Source organism: Cebus imitator, unplaced genomic scaffold (genome assembly GCF_001604975.1).
Source record: "Cebus imitator isolate Cc_AM_T3 unplaced genomic scaffold, Cebus_imitator-1.0 Scaffold488, whole genome shotgun sequence".
NCBI classification, from domain to species: Eukaryota; Metazoa; Chordata; class Mammalia; order Primates; family Cebidae; genus Cebus; species Cebus imitator.
Genome location: NW_016107803.1, coordinates 935,405 through 943,468, shown reverse-complemented (window position 1 = coordinate 943,468; position 8,064 = coordinate 935,405). Strand labels below are relative to the sequence as shown.

The 8,064-nt window shown below is 42.4% G+C and overlaps 1 pseudogene; it reads left to right on the top strand.

Annotated features, from left to right (window-relative positions):
* Window positions 1–888: 888 nt before the first annotated feature.
* On the top strand, window positions 889–1,378 carry LOC108292368 (annotated as a pseudogene).
* Window positions 1,379–8,064: the final 6,686 nt, after the last annotated feature.

Here is an 8,064-nt window from a genome sequence, read left to right as displayed (position 1 = left end):
CTTGACTAATACATATCCATCTGTTTATGGACATCAAGAGAGTAGTGATGTGGCTTGCTCAGTGGCGTGTAGTAAACAAACTTCTAAGGTATGACATGCTCTCACTCTGTGGCCCAGGCTGGAGCGTAGTGCACAGTCATGGTTCACTGCAGCCTCATTCCCCCCAGGCTCAAGGGATCCTCCCACCTGAGCCTCCTAGTACCCGGAACTACAAGCCTGCACCACCACGCCCGACTATTGATTTTTTTGTTTTCAGAGATGGAGTTGGTCAGGCTGGTCTCTAACTCCTGGGTATAAGCCATCCTCCTGCCTTGTCCTTCTGAAGTGTTGGTGTGAGCCACTGTACCCTGTCAGTAGCAAAATATATTAACCCTGTTTCTGGATGACCAGACCAAGGCATAGTTCATTTTCCACACTTTCATTAGGAGTTTAGTTCTCGGCCACCTACAACATTTTTCCTGGGCATTTGTGAGTATTTATTCTAGAGGATACGCTGCTTTTGGTGGGTTTGTGGGTTAGGAAAGAACCCAACTGGAACCAGGTCTCCTGGGGCCCTAAGGCCCTGCTCTGCTTAGCATCCTGCCAGGCTGGATTCTCAACTCTTTTCTTTAACTGCATGGAGGTCTGTGCGGAAATGGCATTGACTTTACTAGGCTAATAAAGATACGTTTTACCACCTTTCATCTTTCTCTGCTACCCTCATTTCTAAAGTGGAGATAAATAATAGCACCCAAAAGAGGTGAATAAATGTAAAGCAATTGAAAAAAGGAGGTGGGCGGGGCCCGGAGCGGGGTGTGGGGCGGGCATGCGACTGCCGGCGCGGAGAGAAGTTGGCAGATGCTGGGGGCTGCGTGTGCCTGCTCTGTCGGCGCCACTCAGGGAGGCGGAGGCTATTCGCTGGAGGAAAATGGGGGACTACCAGGCTGCGGAGGAGACTGCCTTTGTTGTTGATGAAGTGAGCAGCATTGTAAAAGAGGCTAAGGAAAGCGCAATTTGTGGTAATGCTTATCAACACAACAAAGTGAACCAGTAGGCCATAAATGCAGAACAAACTTTAAGCCAACTCGGCAAGCTGGGAAAACCATTTAAGTACATAAATACATTGTGACCTGTGTAGTTACGCAAAAGAGTGGAGCTGGATTACACTCGGCAAGTTCCTGTTTCTGGGACAGCTCTCCTGATGGGAGGTGCACTGCGCGCGCGATGGGAGAGTAAGACCGTTTAGTGCATCCTCAGCTCCTTCGGACTATTTGACCTCCCAGTCCATCCTACAACCTTTCTGCTTTTGTTTCTAGTTCATCTTCTAACCACTAGCAGTGAAATCAGTGAACTCCTTTCTCATTCTTTAAGTGCGTTTTGTGGCACTCTCAAAACGTAGAGGAAAAATTCAAGTGACTGCACTGTGAGGTGAACTCCACCGAAGTCAGATGAGCATCCCCCCAGGTCACCTGCAGCCTGCGTTGCCACATGTCTTCACTCTGAATATTTCTTTTCAAGGCGCTAAAATCTGAAATCTGCTAGTGTGAAACTTGCTTTGAAATGATTCAAATGCGCTAATTTTTCATACTTTATACTGTTAGAATAAAATATTCAAATATTAATAAAATGAGTTGATTACTTTTGTGCTCTTTCAACAAAAGCTGTTTTCAAAAACTGTTAAACACTTATCCAGAGTTTTCCAGTACCTAAGCTAGATTTAACTTCATGGGGGTCTGTGTGGAAATGGTACCCTCTTCACTAGGCTAGTAAAGATATGTTTTACAGTCTTGTAAGTTTTGCTGAAAGATCCATTTCCAAAGGTGCCTTCCTTTGCCATTCAAAGGATCTGAAGCAATATATGTTAACCATAAAAGAGGAGACCATTTTCCCCAAGAGACGACATAAGATTATTAGCACCTGTATTAGTCAACTGTGGCTTAGAAGCTCAAGTTTAACTGTACAAACGTCCAATGAAGCTCCATAATAGCTGTGCTGCCATATAGTAAATTATTTGTCCTATATTAAATGATAATACAGAGAAATCCATAGCAAGCTTCCTTTTGAACTTCGTAATGAGAGGGAAAAAGGAGGATAGTGAGAAGTATTTTCAATAAATTTTCATTTTCCTTCCTTCAGTAGATGTTAACATTCTGTCCCCTTCGGATCCTTTTTTACTATTCTCTGTACATCCTCCCAACAGACACGCATTTTCTCCCATGGCTCACATTTACCTCTTTTCTTCCCAGGATTGTAGTTGAGCTACTGGATCTGCCTTTGTTGCCTATACCACAGAGCACACAAAGAGCTGTAGGTGCTAAAGTGTAAGCCCCTTGCAGCAGGACTAAGGCACCTCAGATTCTAGGCTTCAAAACTGGATGAGCTCTAAGACGCTCTGAGTAAATTCTCACCTCTGAGGATCAGGCTGTAGCCACACTCGAGAGGACTCTGACATCACACTCCCCTGACTTCTGCCCCTGCCTTGTTGTTCTTTCCCAGTTTTGTTTGGGAGCACATCTTTAATGAACCACTTACACACACATCATCACAGGCTCTGATTCAGGAAACCCAAACCAAGATCTTCCTAAGCCCATTCTCCCCTGAGTGCTCAGCAGATGCAGATTCTCACACCTAAGGCCCTCTCTCCTCCTCCTCTTGGACATGGCGATGAGTTAGGGGGTAGGAAGGCAACAGAGCCCTGGTTTTCTGTGCAGTTGCCAGTTGCCAATGTCGTCAAATCCACATCTCATATTCCCTGTGCTTGTAAGTGATAGTCTAATAACTATAAATTTTATTTTTGAAAGAATATTTACAAGAGGAGGAAACCTTACTGGCCAAAAAATGTATAGGTGATCTCAAGGCCAGAAGCCTTTCTTTCAGGCACTTAATAGGATTTTTACAGACAGAGGCTTCCTGAGACAGTCATGCTTTGGGAATCAAGAGACCTAAGGTCTAGACCTAATTCTATCAAGGGCTTATGATATGAATTGGAGGCCCATGGAATATAAATGACTAATTTCCATGCTGCAAAGTGAAGGTACTTGGACTCATACACCTTCGAGAATTCAAAGAATAGAAATTCTTCCCATAAAAAAAATTCATTGTACACAAACATAATTTTGCATTCAATTTCAAGGGTTTCCAAATAGATCTCGCTGAAGTCCACCACTGGATCCTTTACCAGATGGTTTCTAATTATCTTAGTGCTCACATTCTACATTTCTGTTTTCTCAAGCCTGTAACTGAGACCCATGTAATCAAGGACAGATTGAGAATCCTTGAGTAAGTATAAATTCTTCGGAAGCAAGAGGATCAGAACTGTTTTTAATTTGGTTTCTTTGTGGAGCAAAGATGCTATTTACTGCCAAGAAGAAAATATGTGTTTTAAAAATAAATCCTCCCACGTGCTAGGAGAAAGCATCTTGGAACAGGGTACATCTTAGATCCTTGGTGGGGAATCTCTCATCTTTCTACTAGAATGGAGTTGGAGTCTCACAAAATATTCCAATCCCAGCTCAACCACTTAGCAGATTTGTTTGATGATGAGCAAGAATAATAGCTCAGATTCAAAGTAATTTTACTGTTAAAACAGGAAAAAGAATCCTCATGCCCTCTTTATAGGGATGTACTGGTAATGAAGTTAAATGAAACAATGCTCACGCATTCTTTGACACATGATTCCTCTCCTCCTCTGTTTTCTCTCTAGTTTCTGTTCCTCTTCCTGTCTTAAAGAGTGGTATTCCCTGAATTCTTTCATCCTTGGCTCAATCTTATCTATACTCTCCTTCGGTTTTAACTTCAAGGATGGCTGATGACTTCCAAGTGTTTACCTTCAACCTTGTCTTCTCCCTCTACATTCCGCAGTCATATAATCAGATGGGATGTTTTCCCATGGAGTGGGTTTCTGTTGCTTTGGCCTGTTCACTAGACAAATCTATTTTGGTAATGGGACTGCTCGCTCTTTCAGAGCCTTCCCTGACTCTACTTCCTCCCACCAGCAGGAAGGACACATAATCCAGAATCGCTGATCACTGTTCATATTCTTTCTTCCCATCCACTCAGTGATTTTCCAGGGGGCAGATATATGAGCCAAGTGGGAACTGTTCAAGTTTCTTCCCAAGAGTTGATGTGGTTGCTAAAAGCCAAGCCTCTTCAGCTGTGAGGATGATTGATCGGAAAATAAAGCCTGTCAATTGTTATCACCACCATAGTGAGCCCAAGGGTGCTGCAAAAGGAAATTCCAGCTGAGAGAATGGAAGAAAAATTCTGATTGTGGTTGAGTCCCAGAATCCAGCTGTGATAGGTATAACCATGAGCCATATCAAAACCAAGTCAAACGAGCTGACATAATTTATGTAACAAATTTACAGAAATTAGCTTATGTAATTAGGAATCTATTGTGTTATCTGAACTCAAACATTTCTCCTTCTCTTTTTCCAGTTGGAGGCACTAACATTCACTTAGTCATTCCAACAAAGACCTGGAGTCACCCTTAACTCTTCTTCCTCCTCCTCCTCCTCCTCTTCCTTCGTGCCTACACCCATTATATCCACCAGTCCTACTGTTCTTCAGTATTTCTCAAATGGTCTCACTCTCCTCCATCTGAGCTCCTACTGTCCTAATTCAGACACCCTCTTTCCTGGTTACCATTAGATCTTACTAGTCTTTTTGTCTCTGATCTTGTTCCTCTCATGTTACTGCGGTGTGAGACCAAAGAGAATGAATTTACATAAAACACATCTGGCCATGGCATTTAACTGCTTAAACCTCTACTGAGATCCTGTTGCCCCAGGATAACATCCAACCTCTTCACATGGTACATAAGAGGTTTCATGTGGCCAGGCTTGCTGGCTCACATCTGTAATCCCAGCACTGTGGGAGGCCAAGGTGGGTGAATCACCTGAGGTCAGTAATTCGAGACAAGCCTGGCCAACATGGTGAAACTCCATCTCTACTAAAAATACAAAAATTAGCCAGGTGTGGTGGTGGGTGCCTATAAGTCCAGCTATTTGGGAGGCTAAAACAGGAGAATCACTTGAACCCAGGAGGCAGAGGTTGCAATGAGCCAAGATTGCACCATTGCACTCCAGCCTGGGCAACAAGAGTGAAACTCCATCTCAAAAAAGGCCTCAGAAGCAGCACTACACATCTACAAGGATCTGATTTTTGACAACAGACAAAAGCAATGGGGAAAGGATTCCCTGTTTAATAAATGGTATTGGGAAAACTGGCTAGCCATATGTAGGAAGCTGAAACTGGACCCCTTCCTTACATGTTATAAAAAATTCACTACAGGTGGATTAAAGATTTAAACATAAGAACAAACACCATAAAAACTCTAGAAGAAAACTTAGGCCCAACCATTCAGGACACAGGCATAGGCAAGAACTTCATGACTAAAACACCAAAAGCAACAGCAACAAAAGCCAAAATAGACAAATGGGATCTAATTAAACTTAAGAGCTTCTACACAGCAGAAAAACAATCATTAAAGTGAATTGGCAACTAACATAATAGGAAAAAACTTTTGCAATCTACCCATCTGACAAAGGGCTAATGTCCAGAATCTACAAAGAACTAAAGCAGATTTACAAGAAAAACACAAACTCATTCAAAAGTAAGCGAAGGATATGAACAGACACTTTTCAAAAGAAGACATTTATGCAGCCAAGAAACATGAAAAAATGCTCATTATCACTGGTCACTAGAGAAATGCAAATCAAAACCACATTGAGATACCATCTCACACCAGTTAGAATCATTAAAAAATCTGGAGACAACAGATGCTGGAGAGGATGTGGAGAAAAAGGAACACTTTAACACTGTTGGTGGGAGTGTAAATTAGTTCAACCATTGTGGAAGACAGTGTGGCCATTCCTCAAGGATCTAGAACCAGAAATACCATTTGACTCAGCAATCCCATTACTATGTATATACCCAAAGGATTATAAACCATTCTATTATAAAGACACATGCACAGACATGTTCATTGCACCACTGTTTATGATAGCAAAGACCTGGACCCAACCCAAATGCCCATCAATGAAAGACTGGACAAAGAAAATGTGGCACATATACACCATGGAATACTATGCAGCCATAGAAAATGACAAGTTTGTGTCCTTTGTAGAGACATGGATGAATTTGGAAACCCTCCTTCTCAGCAGACTGACACAAGAACAGAAAACCAAGCACTGCATGTTTTCACTCATAGGCGGCTGATGAACAATGAGAACACTTGGGTACAGGAAAGGGAACAACACTCACTGGGCTGGGGGTGGTGGGTGGAGGGCCGGGGAGGGGGGAGGGACAGCAAGGAGGGGGAGGATAGGGAGGGCTAACACTGGGAGAAATGCCTGATGTAGGCGGCGGGGGTGGAGACAGCAAATGACCATGGCATGTACGTACCTATGCAACAATCCTACAGGATGCAGGATGTGCACATGTACCCCAGAGCCTAAAGTACAAAAAAATAAAAAGTTTCATGTAATCTTGAGCTGCTCTCTGCTTCCCCCATTACCATCTGGAAACAGCACTCTTTGTAGTCATTACCCTCTGATGATATACTGTCACCCACATTTGGTACCTTTCCTCATCACTTTGGGAGAACAGTGTAGCTTGTCTCTATCAAAAATGAGGCTTTAGAATTATATTGACCTGAGTTCAAATCCTCATTCTGATGTGTACCACCCACTGTTTGGGCAAGCTGCTTAACTTTTACAGCCTTATTGTTACATTTGAAAAACAGGGACGCTGATAGTAGTGGTTGCATTGAGCACGGTGTCATCAGAGTTAACACTGCATGGAAAGCACTTAAGACAACATCAGAAGGCAGCAAGTCCTGATAGACGTTGACATCTTTTTGTTTGTATTTCCTTTACCTAGAGTGCTCTTATTGCTGACTTTGTCCCACTATTCATTTTGCTGGATCACTGCTGCACAACCTCTGACTTGGCTCAGATATCATCTTTTCCAGAAGGCATCCTTGGTTTGAGGAGTCTGCATCTCTTACCCTAGGTTCATCGACCTCATTGCTCTTAGCGCATGTATTAGACTTACCTTCTCATCTATTCTGAGTTCCTTGAGGGCCATGTCATCGTCTTTGCATCTCCAGTTCCTAACAATTTTTGGATTGAATTGAATAGAAATGTTATCTTCCTCCTTAGCCTATGGCAGGGAGCATGAGAGAACTAAACAGCAACGATGTTAATTTCCTTGGATTGTTTTACATGCTGTTTTTCATTTATTTTTCTCAGTACACATAATTTAAAGCCATCCTACCTGTCTGCTTTTGTCCCGTTAGTCTCTGACAGGTGAGATATTGGGAGAGACAGGATGTGTGAATACAAATAAATAGTAACAACTTGACATTCTCTTTTCCTTCCAAGAAAAGCGGCTCCTTTCCTGTTTTTCACTGCCTTGGAATGATGGATTGTTAAAATCAAAACAACATCTCCTTTTATTACAGCACATTCACTAGGCCCAACCAAAGATTCATAGCTTTCTGTAAAAAAAAAAAAGTCAGTCTAGGGGAATGTTAAATACTCAGTTTTTACTATCCTTTCTACTCATCACCCCTACCCCAATCCTGTAGGAATAGATGGTCAACACGTGGTGCTTAGGTAGTTACCAAGTCTGGGAATTGCTAAGTTAGAACCAGATGCCCAGGAGAAAATGCTGGTTAGCTTAGTTTGTTTCATGAATCAGACTTCTGAAAGCAGCTTGGTTCTTATTTTATCTTTTAAATATGGAGTCTTACTCTATTGCCCAGGCTGTCAGCAAACTCCTGGGCTCAAGTGATTCTTCCACCTCAACCTCCTGAACAGCTGGAATTACAGGTGTGAGCCACTGCACCTGGCTAGCTTGGTTTATATGAAAAAAACGTGAGTTTGGAAATAGTTGAATCCATTTGTCCTTTTTATAGGTAGAGAAACCAGGACTTAAGAAGTTTAACATTCACTAGCTGGGTGATCCTGGGGAGATTATTTTCCTTAACAGTTTTGTGCGTGTACACCTAGTAGCTGAAAAGACTTGTCCAAACGTGTCACTGTCCAGTTCCCCTTTTAGGTTGTATTTCCCCTAAAGGAG